This window comes from Syngnathoides biaculeatus, chromosome 9 (genome assembly GCF_019802595.1).
Source record: "Syngnathoides biaculeatus isolate LvHL_M chromosome 9, ASM1980259v1, whole genome shotgun sequence".
NCBI classification, from domain to species: domain Eukaryota; kingdom Metazoa; phylum Chordata; class Actinopteri; order Syngnathiformes; family Syngnathidae; genus Syngnathoides; species Syngnathoides biaculeatus.
This window is the reverse complement of record NC_084648.1, coordinates 11,195,898-11,208,887: the sequence shown is the minus strand read 5'-3', so window position 1 is coordinate 11,208,887 and position 12,990 is coordinate 11,195,898. Positions and strand designations below refer to the sequence as shown.

General features: G+C 41.0%; 1 protein-coding gene across 2 annotated transcripts in view; it reads left to right on the top strand.

Moving 5' to 3' along the window:
* The first annotated feature begins 571 nt into the window (after nucleotides 1–571).
* The window catches only part of coro2aa (coronin 2Aa), a 34,667-nt gene continuing 22,248 nt past the window's right edge, over nucleotides 572–12,990 (top strand). The window contains exon 1 of one of the 2 annotated variants that reach the window (XM_061830746.1): nucleotides 572–922. The gene's annotated coding sequence lies outside the window, so the exon portion shown is untranslated. The remainder of the gene's footprint in view (nucleotides 923–12,990) is intronic. The other variant, XM_061830744.1, reaches the window with a different exon arrangement.

Here is a 12,990-nt window from a genome sequence, read left to right as displayed (position 1 = left end):
GTCTCTCTTGTACTTAGAAAATTACCCAAAAATATTTGATAGCTTTCTTTTTTTTTTTTTTTTTGAGAGGCGGGCGGCGGGACTAGAGCAGATTAATAGCATTTTCATTCATTTCTGTGGGGAAAGATGATTTGTTTTGAATTACTGATGTGACCAAGGAGTAAATTAAATTCGTATTTCAAGGTTGTACTGTTATTTTACGACATGTTAAAAAAATAACTTGAGTTGTTTATCTATCTATCTAATCTGTGATAAACGTAGGTTTTATTTTGTGGCTCGCTGCCTCAGTTGGTTAAGCGTTGGCCTCACAGTTCTGAGGACCCGGGTTCAAACCCGGCCCCGCCTGTGTGGAGTTTGCATGTTCTCCCCGTGCCTGCGTGGGTTTTCTCCGGGGACTGCGGGTTCCTCCCACATTCCAAAAACATGCAACATTAATTGGACACTCTAAATAGCCCCTAGGTGTGATTGTGATGCAGCTGTTTGTCTCCATGTGCCCTGCGATTGGCTGGCAACCAGTTCAGGGTGTACCCCGCCTCCTGCCCGTTGACAGCTGGGAGAGGCTCCGGCACTCCCCGCGACCCTTGTGGGGATAAGCGCCTAAGGAAATGAATGGATGGATGGATGATTTTATTTTATTTTTAAGTCTTTTTTTTTAAACAAAGCGGCAATTATTTTAAAAGAAGGTTTGAATTATTAATAATAGTGCTTGTTTGGAGTCCAGCTCTTCCTCCCTCCCTCCCTCCCTCCGTGGTCTTCCTCCTCTCCACTCCCGCCGCTCTGAGCTCCCGGACTCATCACCGCCGAGCACCACGATGACACCGGCTCTTCGCTAACCGGGAGTCGGCTTTCCACGGTTGCATTCCGCGGGAGGCGGGAACCGCTGTCCACCGCCCCCGCCGCCGCCGCATGAACCATCCCAAAGGTGAGTCCTCCTTCGCCTTGCGCGTCGAGTCCAAGACGACATCTTGACGGCTGTTTCGAGTCAGCACTTTCGCCCAAATGAACCGCAACACGTGCACCTGCTAACTTTAAACGAAGCCGCTCACATTTATACAACTTTAAAACGTCAAGCCAGGCTAGCTCAAGCTTGCACGAACACTTTAAATACGACAAACAAAAATTGGTGTTTATTGGTCATTTGCGTTCTATTTTTTTTTTCGTTCAAAAGCACACTGGACCTTTTCCGTATTCTATGCAGGTGTGAATTTATTTTTTTTGGGCAAAGGCAAAACCATGAATAGGCCCAACGCACGTCCATATGCTACACTGGCAAAAATGTTCACCTGAAGTGCAAACCCTATACATTTCTGACTCATTTATATAAAGCTACACTCCCTACATACACGTTAACAGTATGGCTTTATTTTTGCCCCCCCCCCCCCCAAAAAAAAAAAAAGAGGACTTTGGACGTGTTATTTGGACTTTTACACGAAATCCTATGTACAGCATGTAAAACCCGTTACCAGAAATTGACCTTCGTATAGACTTTAAATATTCATTTAAAATACTCTCTGCTCCTTCTGTGGGTCTCCATGGGAGTTGTATTGTGTAGTTTATGAGCTTTTTAGGAGTAACTCGACTTGAATATCAGCACTTGATACAACAGCTAGCGTCTCTCATTTGAGTCAAAGCAGACAGCCGTGGTGCTGTCACTGGCCAGCACAGAAATCAGCAGCTAACTCCTATCTAACATCATAAGCAGCCAACTTCAATTGAATGCAGCAAAAATGATTTTTTGAGGCGAGTGGATGCACTATTTTTCCACTGTGTGAGAACTAGCAACCATCTCGACCACTTTAAACTCGCATCTTAGTGAAAAAAGGATCACTGTTGTCACTCTTCACTTCAGCTCTACTTGCATCCTTCTCAGGTGTTATGTACTGTACAAGTACTGTAGTGTTACTCTATTAATTAGTTTTTAGGAGTTGTTTGGGGGTAGCAGTTCTCACGCCACCAGGCATTTGCTTGTAAAGTCCATCCATCCCTCCGTTTTCTTAGCCGCCTATCCTCACAAGGGTCGCGGGAGCGCCGGAGCCTATCCCAGCTGTCAACAGGGACGAGATAGGGGACACCCTGAACTGGTTGCTAACCAATCGAGGCAAATAGCCGCACTCACAATCACACCTAGGGGCAATGTAGAGTGTCCAAATAATGTTGCATGTTTTTGGAATGTGGGAGGAAACCGGAGTGCCTGGAGAAAACCCACGCAGACACGGGGAGAACATGCAAACTCCAGACAGGTGGCTCTGGGATCGAACCCGGGACCTCAGAACTGTGAAGCCAACGCTTTACCACCTGAACCACCGTGCCGCCGCTTGTTAAGTCATATTCCTAAAATACTTTGTTTTATCTTACCTTTATTTTTTTTCTCCAGGTTACGCCATTTAGACCAAGAGTTCTCATTTGCATTGCTAACTTTATAGCAGAATAAAATAAATTAAAATTGAATACAAAAACACCGACATGTTGATGGATTTGACAGATGTTTGGCGTAAACTAAAAATCTAAGTAAAACCCCCAATATTCCATTTAAATCACCAAGATACAATTAGTCCAAATTTTATTGCCACCATGAAATTTCAGTCACTCACATGCCATACGTTTTCACTCCAGGCTCGATGAATAAAGATGCATAATTTCTAGTAAATAAATAATCATCCCCGCGACCCTTGTGAGGATAAGCGGCAAAGAAAATGGATGGCTGAATAAATAATCATTTTGCCACCAAATAAGTGAAATTGGCTCATTTGTCATAATCTGTGAATGACCGATGTAGTGTCTTTGTATAATTTTGGTTGCTAGGCACAAATCATAGACTTCAATCAGAACTGCCCAACGTGCAAATGGTGGGGGGAAAAAAATCTTTCATTTTGCAGTTTGATTTGATGTTACTTTAAAAAAAATCATCATTCCTGACACACTTATATTCACATCTTTTTCACAAATGTCGCCAATTGTCTGTCTTAAATGTAAAATAGTCATTGACCAATGTGAAAAAAATATGGAATTTGACAAGAAGCGTTGTTTGTTTCCATTTAAAGGAGCACTTTGCTCTCTAAGCTTGTACTGATGGCGTGTTCATGACATCTATTCTCTGCTCCCTGCAGGGGTGATGTTGTTTTTAACGAGACCACCAATGGGGCACAAGTTTGGGGGTCCCCATTGTGCGTCGGCGCTCTCGCTTCTCACTCATGTAAACAAACTTAAGACAAAAGCGATGTGAGCGTGTAATGACCCAGCGCTAATGCTACAGCCGGCGGTGGGAGGAGCTGGGTTGCGTATGCACACGTGCTATGTTTTAGCCAATTTGCACAGTCGCGCTAACCAAAACAGCAGCACCTAAGGAGGGAAAAACGGGTTTTTAATTTCGCAATACAGTAGTTGAAATTGAACTTTATCTGTAAGAACAGCACTGCGGGCAGTAGAACACTCTGATGTACCGTAATTCCCGGCCTACAGAGCTCACCTGGTTACAAGCCTCACCAGATACATCTGTAAAGGAAATACCATTTGGTACATACATACATCCGCCGCAGTTGTGTAAAAGCCCCAAGTGGCCACATTGAAACCCACATTGAAACATATTTACAAAGAAAGACGGTACACAGAAAGAGTTTAACGGTAGCACGGTGCTAACGCTAGTGCTAATGCTAGTGCCATGCTAAAGCTAACACCAGCGCCGCGCTAGCACTAACCCTGACGCTAACGCTAACAGGGTCGGTTAAAATAAAACTTACCAATAAATATCACTGAGACACGCCAGTAACACAGCAGCAACACGCTAGCGCACAACTAACAGGGCCGGTAAAAGTCACTTCCTCGGCACAGATATTCCACCGGTCTCATTCTTACCTTTTCCGCTCGAGTGCCCCCTTGAGGCCGTTAGAAAAAAATGCACAAATTAGCCGCATCACCCCATAAACTGCAGGGTTGAAAGTGTGTGGAAAAAAGTTGTGGCTTGTAGGCGGGAAATTACAGTAAATATTAAACAAGATTCACGCTGCTTTCTTGAATCCAAATGTCAGTTCTTTGTCAAACCTGATAAATGCTCACTCCTTTGGTATGGCTCGGATGCACCCATTTTGGAGGATCTTATATAAACTCCGATGAGCTTCCTGATTAAAAACATAAATAAATAAATAAATAAATAGAATTCATACACGGGCATCAGTTTGAACATGTTACTCAAACACTGTTCGATTATCTTCAGCCCGAGTCAGAACATATTCTTTTAAAGACCGGTGCAGACATGTCCTGTTTGCAATAAATGAGTCAAAAGGTGTGATGCCACCCTGGGCTGACAACACGCGGGGTTACATTTACAGGCTGTGGGGCAAAAAGCATGTCGTATCCCAACCGGACAGGGAATAATCACTCTGTAATTTCAAACTGAGAAATGAGTAGCCGAATTGTACCGCGTGCTTTCATGTGGGTTTGTAAAAGTTGCTACGTGAAGGCGTGTTATCTGGCGAGCTGTTAACACATACCTGACATTCTCGCACTTTGTCCAAGCCATGACTCACAGTTTTAGCTATGTAACGAAAACCCACCGCTGAAAAACTGTTTGAGACGGGCATGGCTTGAAAAAAGTGTAAGCGTGCAGATAGGAACGAAAACTGTATCAACATGTCTAACCGAACACATGCAAAAAGTGGACATTCCCGGCAAAGTCCTGTGCACTCTGTGTTCCGATATCATCAATTATGGAAGCCGAGGAACAAAAAATATCCAGGTGCATATCTGACCCAGCAAACACAAAGGTAAGTTGGACGTAAATTTGTCAAATATTATATAACTGACAACTGTTAATATGATTAACACTTGCCTATATGTAGCACTGGCATTGTAGATCACGCATTTTATCACTGTTTTACATTTCATGATTATCTATCTATCTATCTATCTATCTATTATCTATCTATCTATCTATCTATCTATCTATCTATCTATCTATCTATCTATCTATCTATCTATCTATCTATCTATCTATCTATCTATCTATCTATCTCTATCTATCTATCTATCTATCTATCTATCTATCTATCTCTATCTATCTATCTATCTATCTATCTATCTATCTATATATGCACAAATTAATTGTGCACTTATTACTGTAGTATAACTTGTAAGTGCAGTAGCCTGTTCAATGTAAATTTCACTCAGTCTACATTTTTATGTCTGAATTTTGGCAAAATTATTTTGTTTTTTTGGACTCATATTTTAAGTTTTCACAATGTTATGATTGCCCTGTGTTTACACTGTTACAAGTGGCAAGAGGTCACTATTTAACAGGTTTTTTTTTTATAAAAAAAAAAAAAAACATTCAAAGGCAGACATTTTCAGTGTTTTTCCAAATTGGTCATTCTCATCCCTGACGAGGTGAGCCTTTATTGGAGGTTTTTCTGCTTTGACTTGCAGTCGCAAACTTGAGACATGAGCGCTGTGTGGTGGCAGTGAACGCAACTCGCTTCAAAAGATGCAGCATTTTGGCAAGTAGGCAAAAATTCATAACAAAAAAAGAGGCTTCAATTTGTTTAATGACACAATGATGCTTACTGTCAAACTAAACATAAAACAGAGATTTACATTATTTTTAAAAGATTTCAAATTTTTTTTTATTCACACTAAAATTAATCCATTCCAACATTCAAACAAAAAGCATCAGAAAAATTTTTCTGTCAATATATTAACGACATTATAATTGATTTCAATGGCGAAAATTAATTAGATCTAAAATGGATTACGAGCTCTGTCACTGTATGACTCAAACTCGAAATACTGGTACTCCATTTTAAATGATAAACGATACGAGTCAGTTTTTGTTTGTTTTTTTTTTTGTTTTTTTTTTAGGGAGGGGGGGACATCTTCCAATTCTTATATACTGTATCTTACCACAGGCCAGAAGTGGTATCTCCATTTGTTATTGTGACCAAGAGATGGCATTATTTTTGCGCTTCTCCGCTTAGTCTCTCCTCTTTAACGTCTCTTTCGCTCGTGAGGTCGACACGACAGCTGCGCCAGTGCGTTTGCGGATTATCTGCTGCGACTCCCACGTGGCCCACACTGCCAGAGGATTACCTCGAATCATAAAATTGCGTCTGCGTGTGTGTGTGTGTGTGTGTGTGTGTGTGTGTGTGTGTGTGTGTGTTTGGATTAGTTCCGTGTCACACATTGGGGTTTGGGTTGGGGTTTTTTAGGGGTGGAAAAGAGCACCGTAATCCGATCAGATCCTTGGACTTTGAGCATCAAAACTGGTGGACAAAGTTTTTCATTTATCCTTTTCTTGCCTCAGATCCCCCCCAGCCCCCACCATCTGTTTCAGGCGGGGATGGATGTATTACCATATTCATTAGTTAATTGTGTCTTGATGCTGCAGCATAAAGACCCCCCTCTAAAAAAAAAAAAAAAAAAAAGCAATTTTATTCATGATTTTAATTAGCTTTTTTTTAAACTTAGTATTTCTTGGGGGGGTACTGATGACTAATATCTAAAAATATTCATTAAAAATATACTAAGATTTTTCTCATATTTGCATAATTATTATGTACAGTGTAGATATAAAAGTAATTAAAATAATTTATTAAAAGATAATAAATCTGTTTAAAAGATGTAATCAGTTAAAATATTAAATAGCAATCCATTTATTGGATCATTAAATAACACAGACCAGACAAATGTAAAAAATGAAAACAACAAACAATTATAGAGCATCTATTTAAATGTTTTTAAAAGTTAGTCCAATCCATGGTTGAACTTCTGCCATCTGCATTATTTCTAATGGGGAAATCACAATGCAAAATCAGACAAATGGAGGGTCAAACAGCCTCCTGGAAGGGAATCCACTGCCTTGCCATGAATGTACATACAGACTTTATTAATATAAATGCCAATCCTTTTTCCTGTCTGGGTGCATTCCAATTCTAAGTCCTCCAAAAGTAAGACCATACCAACTTTATGAAACATTTAATGGAATCAGTGATGTACCTGGGAGAATTTAACACAATTGTCATTATTATTATTATTATTTATTTATTTATTTAAGCTTTTCCTGCTGTTTTGCAGCAGATGGATCATCAGAGTGTGAATCATTATTCATGACAAGAAAAACAAAGATTGGCTGTTGTTTGCTGTTGTCCACCATATTAATTCAAGAAATTCATACCTCATATGCTACCTTTTACTCCCTGAAAAATGTATTTAGTATTCCCAGTTAGGTGTCACTTACCTGGTTTTATGTGGTTGTCATAAAGATGCTAACATCCAGGAGCGCAAAACTATACATTTTCTCAGCTGATTAAATGTTCGCTTTTCATACCGTTTTGGTTTCTATTCTAAAAATATTTGGTTAAAAAATCCGAACATTTGCTGTATTTCTCCTGATAGCATATGTAACGAACTTTGATACAGCCATTTTTCCAGGAAGACTGACATCAACTTTCACAAAATGTCTTTTTTTTAACAACTACCTTGAATAATGGCAATAAAGTTAGTCTGGGAGACAGAAGGGGGGGGGGGGACAAATAAAAGGGACATTGGATGGTAGTAGGAAAGGAAGGAAAATGGAAAAGGTTTGAAGTGGAAGAAAGGAGGAAGAAAAGTGAAAAGGACAGAAGGATGTACAAAATGGCACCTCTGGTGTATTGCAACAGCATAATGAGGGTCTCTCTAAACAAAACTTGCAATAAACCTGATTCTGATCATTCAAATACTCAGTAAAATTAATTTTCAGTTAATTGTCTTTACTGATCAAATTACATGAAAAAATAGCCATACAGTATATCTAACTTTTTTTTTTTTTTTTTAATGGATGCTGACTTTTGTCCCACCCACCCGGTATACATTACTTGCAGCAGATCTCCAAGTGCTATTAGCACAGCTGCTAGCCGCTGCTTCCTGTGTGTTGAGTATTGCAAAGCATTAATGCGTTTAGCTGATGGAGGAGATCTGATTAGCGGCCAGTGTTGTTTACCAGCGAGGCTCAGCCCAGTGTAAAGACCAAGGAAGATAATTCCCCCCCCCGCCACTCCCCCACACTTGAGCCGCAGAAAGTGAAACTCACCTTGACGATCGTCTCTACGGTTAGCCTGTAGCACTCTGAATTCAAAGTGTAAAGGATTCTTGCTTGTCGTCGGACGTCACAGTGTGAAGTGATTTCAAGTTGGAGTGTTCTCTGCTTCTTCCCGTGTTCCCAAACCATGCACGTTAGATACATCAAAGAATGTAGTTTATTCATACAGTAGCTGAGTGACATTGGCGACCACTGGCTGGCGATCAGTCCAAGGTTTACCAAAAGTCAACTGGGATAGGCTCCAGCTCACTCATAAGGACAATCACTATTAAAAATGGATGCGTGGATTGTTTTGTGGGTACTGGAGGGGAGGCTCTCTCGGGAAGTTGAATCTCTGATTCATGAGGATCAATGTGGTTTTTGTGGAACAGTGGACCAGCTCTCCAACCTCTGCAGGATCCTTGAGGGTGCATGGGAGTTCACGCAACCAGTCTACATGTGTTTTGTGGACTTGGAGAAGGCGTTCGACCGTGTCTCTCTGGGAGGTCCTGTGGGGGGTTCTTCAGGAGTATGGGGTAGCAAACCCCCTGATACGAGCTGTTCGGTCCCTGTACGACCGCTGTCAGAGTTTGGTCCACATTGCCGGCAACAAGTCGGACTCGTTTGGTGAGAGTTGGAGTCCGCCAAGGCTGCCCTTTGTCACCGATTTTGTTCATAACATTTATGGACATAATCTCTAGGTGCAGCTGAGGTGTAGTGTGTTTTCGGTTTGGTGGCCTCAGCATCGCTTCTCTACACTTTGCAGATGATGTGGTTCTGTTGGCTTCATCAAACCACGATCTCCAGCTTTCACTGGAGCGGTTTGCAGCTGAGTGTGAAGCGACTGGGATGAGAATCAGCGCCTACAAATCTGAGACCATGGTCCTCAGTCGGAAAAGGGTGGGGTGCCCTCTTCGGGTCGGGGATGAGATCCTGCCACAAGTGGAGGAGTTCAAGTATCTTGGGGTCTTGTTCACGAGTGAGGGAAGAATAGAGCAGGAGATTGACAGACTGATCGGTGCACCTTCTGCAGTGATGCTAACTTTGAATCGGTCCGTTGTGGTTAAGAGGGAGCAAAATTGAAAGGCGAAACTCTCAATTCACCAGTCAATCTACATTCCTACCCTCACCGCTGGGCACGAGCTGTGGGTCGTGACCGAAAGAACAAGATCCCAGACACAAGCGGCCGAAACGAGTTTCCTCCGCAGGGTGTCTGAGCTCTCCCTTAGAGATGGAGTGAGAAGATTGGTCATCTGGGATGGGCTCAGTGTCGAGCTGCTGCTCCTCCACATTGAGAGGACCCAGATGAGGTGGCTGGAGAATCTGATTTGGATGCCTCCCGGTCGCCTCCCTGGTGAGGTGTGCCGGGCATGTCCCACTGGAAAGAGACCCTGGAGATAACCCAGGACACACTGGAAAGACTACGTCTCCCAGCTGACTTGGGAACGCTTCAGGATCCCTTCAGAAGAGCTGGAAAAAGTGTTTGGGGAAAGGGAAATCTTGGTATACCTCCTGAAGCTACTTCCCCCGCGACCCGAACCGAAGAAGCGGTAGAAGATGGATGGATTGTTTTTGGGGTTTGCTCCCTTTTAAGTTTTCTCTTTTAGCAGCCAAACTTCATTCTCTGCTGGGTTTAAGTCTGGAAATGGACTTTTGATGTTGACTTTATGAGGGGCCTCACATTGTCTCTTGTGGTTAGCAAGCTGACGGTTTCCACTAGCAAAAACCTTAAGTGCCATTGTTATGGTCTACGCGAGGGCTGTACAATATGGCCTAAATAAGTACAAGTGACTTACCTCGTCAAAATCTCCTCACATCATATGCACTATGCCATCGTGGGAAAGACATGGGAATTCCAGACAATACTGCCTAATTTCTTGTGTATCCCCCCCTCCTTTGAATTGGCATCTCGTGAAAAACCAAAAGCGAGAAACAACCTGATGTTCCATTCATTTACTGTGTAGCCATTATTCATCTTCATTTTTGGACGAAACAAACTAGCGCGTCTGCAAGTTTCCTCTGATGTGGAGCCAGTGACTTGTTGGCAGTTGGCTGGCTAATGTTTTAGCCATGAAGTGAGATCACGCTGCGTGCATGTTAAGATATTCGTTGTGCCAATGGAATGGCCTGTGCTGCACGGGCACGCTAAGTGTACGTGACTGGCAGTGGGGTGGGGGTGGGGGTTAGGGGGTGACATCACGGTGACATGCTGTACTTTAGCCGTCAAAATGATGAAATGGAGCCTTTTATTATAAGTCTGGAATTCTTTGACAATCAGGTGAACAACAGCGTTCTTACAGTGGTGTCACATCTGGGCAAACTGCTCAAATTTGTTTTTGGACGAGCAGTTTTCTGTTTCCTCATTTCCTCAAAATAGCACGGTCCCGTCATGTTATAGAATTCTTTAGTGAATCAGAAATATTCGTGCTAACATACAGACAGACAAACAAAATTAGCTCACTTCCCGAATGTTTTATTTGTTCTTTTTGGCACAAAGGGCACACTGAGAGCGTCCTCTTTCAAAATGCAAAGAGTAAAGTCCAGCCCATTTCAAAATCTCTAAAATAGTCTTTTCTTTTTTTTTTTTAGCCATTTATTTTTACTTCTTGCCATTTGAGTCACAATGGAATTCTCCCCCTCGCTTTAGATTTAAAAATGGCCGTTTTACATCATAAAGTAGCTAAAACATTGCTTTTTGTTAACGATACATCATATAATAATCTATGCTGCACTCAGTGACATGATCTTTTATTTTAAAATCATCACCAACATGCTGCTCAGTGCCGAGTTTCTAAGTGCTTGCTTGTGTGTGTTTATATGCGTGGAGGCTACTATAAAGGACAGGGCAAGTGCTTCCAATTCCAAAGAGATGCTCTGTGATCAAAACATCCACTAGACTAATTGCTGGATACAGCACAAGAGCTAAGTAGTTAAGCTAATAGCTAGCTTCCGTGAGAAACATAAGCGCCAATTAGTTAGTTAGCTAAGTTCTATCAGAACACAAGCATTAGTCTTTTGACGCTGACCTTCTGAGGGCCTGGCATTGTCTGTTGTGATTAGCAGTATGACTGTTTTGACTGCTAAACACCTTGCCTTTTGTTGCAGTCGATGCTAAGAATGAGCGATATGGCCCAAAATTCATTCATGGCCATTCTCTGTAATAATATATAACACAATATAAACTCGCAAATGAAAATTATTAATGGAAATTATTTCTGAATCCAGTGGATACACAATTTTGTTAATCCTAAATTGAATTTTAAAGAAAATTGTGAAATCTTATTTGGTCGCCTGCTATCCCACAGGCTACTTCCTGGTTCATGCAGAATGATGTAAAATGACAGGGCCGTACCATTATCTTACCTGTGGGTGGGAGAACCATTCCATTGTGGCTCAAACTGATTTAAAAATATAATACCTTTATCAAATAAAATTGATAACGCAAAACTGTTTGTTATTGTTGTTTTGCTAGTGTTATATTTTTCCTCATCTTGAGGGTTACCTTTTTAACTATTATTGGACAGCTCCAAAGTTACTTTAGTATTACAGTGCTATCTCAGTTTTCGACCGCCTTGATTTTCATACAAATCGGTTTTTGAACGAAAATTTAGATTTTTTTTTTTTTTTTTTTTCAAATGAAAATCGGTATTTGAACACCCCGACCAGCTGACCATGACGATTTGTTATTGTGCTTTCGAACGCACCCCTGAAAAAAAAATGCAAAAGACGTAACGTGTGACTGGGAATAGTTTTGGCGAGGAAGGGAGGAGATGTCGTCTGGTGAGGCTGAAGGCAGGAAGGATGTCTCAATTGCCGATATTAAAGCTATCTGCGCTAAATGGAATGACATCGATAATTTTGGAGAACTTCATCACCCGAATAAAGATTGTTGCAGAGCACTACAAAATTTTAATGTTGTTATGAGCCACTTCAGAAAAGTGCTTAAAAGATGGCAGAAACAAACATGAGATTCGTTTTGTGTAAAAGGGGCGAGTCACCCCCCACTGAAGACATTTGAAACTGTTGTTTTGCATTGCTTTTTTCTTTTGTTCCATTACCCCCACCTCTAGTTGGAAGTTAATTTTTTTTTTTTACGTTACATACTTTCTGTGCAAATAAAAAATTTGTTTTTTCCCCCCTCATTATTGCTTGTTTAGTTATTCTGCACTTTTGTTAGTAAAGAAAGATTTACAAGACTGGGGGCCGAGTCGCTACAGATACGGCAATGCACTCCCAGCCTAGCATACTCTACTAGGCTAAACCATACATTTTAAGTAAAAAAATAAATAATAATAAATAAAATAATAATATTTATTTATTCCCACATATCCTGCAAGTTTTATCTGGAGTGACCTATAGACTTTGTTGTCTGCAAAGCAATATAGGTTGAAGATTTTCAGTTAGGCACATTTTCCAATAATTGATATATAATCCATATTCTGATTATGACGACACCATTGAGTTTAGTGCAACAGGTATTGATCAGCCCCATGACTGTGCTCCTCCCTCGTTTGACCATGATAAAGCCAATTCCCTTTTTTTTTTTTCCCCTCTACTGCCCTCGTATGGACCAATCAGATGTCATATCTCCGCTCGCTCTCCTAATGGCCTCTTGTGTAACCTCTGGCTTTGACTGGCGGCCGTTGTGGACTGGCGAGTGTGCAAAGACTGGTTCAAACACATCGGAACTAATAGTACAATTAGGAGAAAAGGTACAAGGATAACGGCATAATATTACAAGAATAAATTTTTCTCTTCAAATTGACGTGTTTTTCCAAACACTGGGACTTTATTCCAGTTTTATGATGATATATAAGATTTAATTTATTTTGATCTTATTCCTGTAAGATTTTGTTTTCCTAGTACTGACTCTATTCACATATTGTGACTTAATTGTCGTAATATTACAGCTTTTAATCTTATTACGATTTTATCTCTGTTGT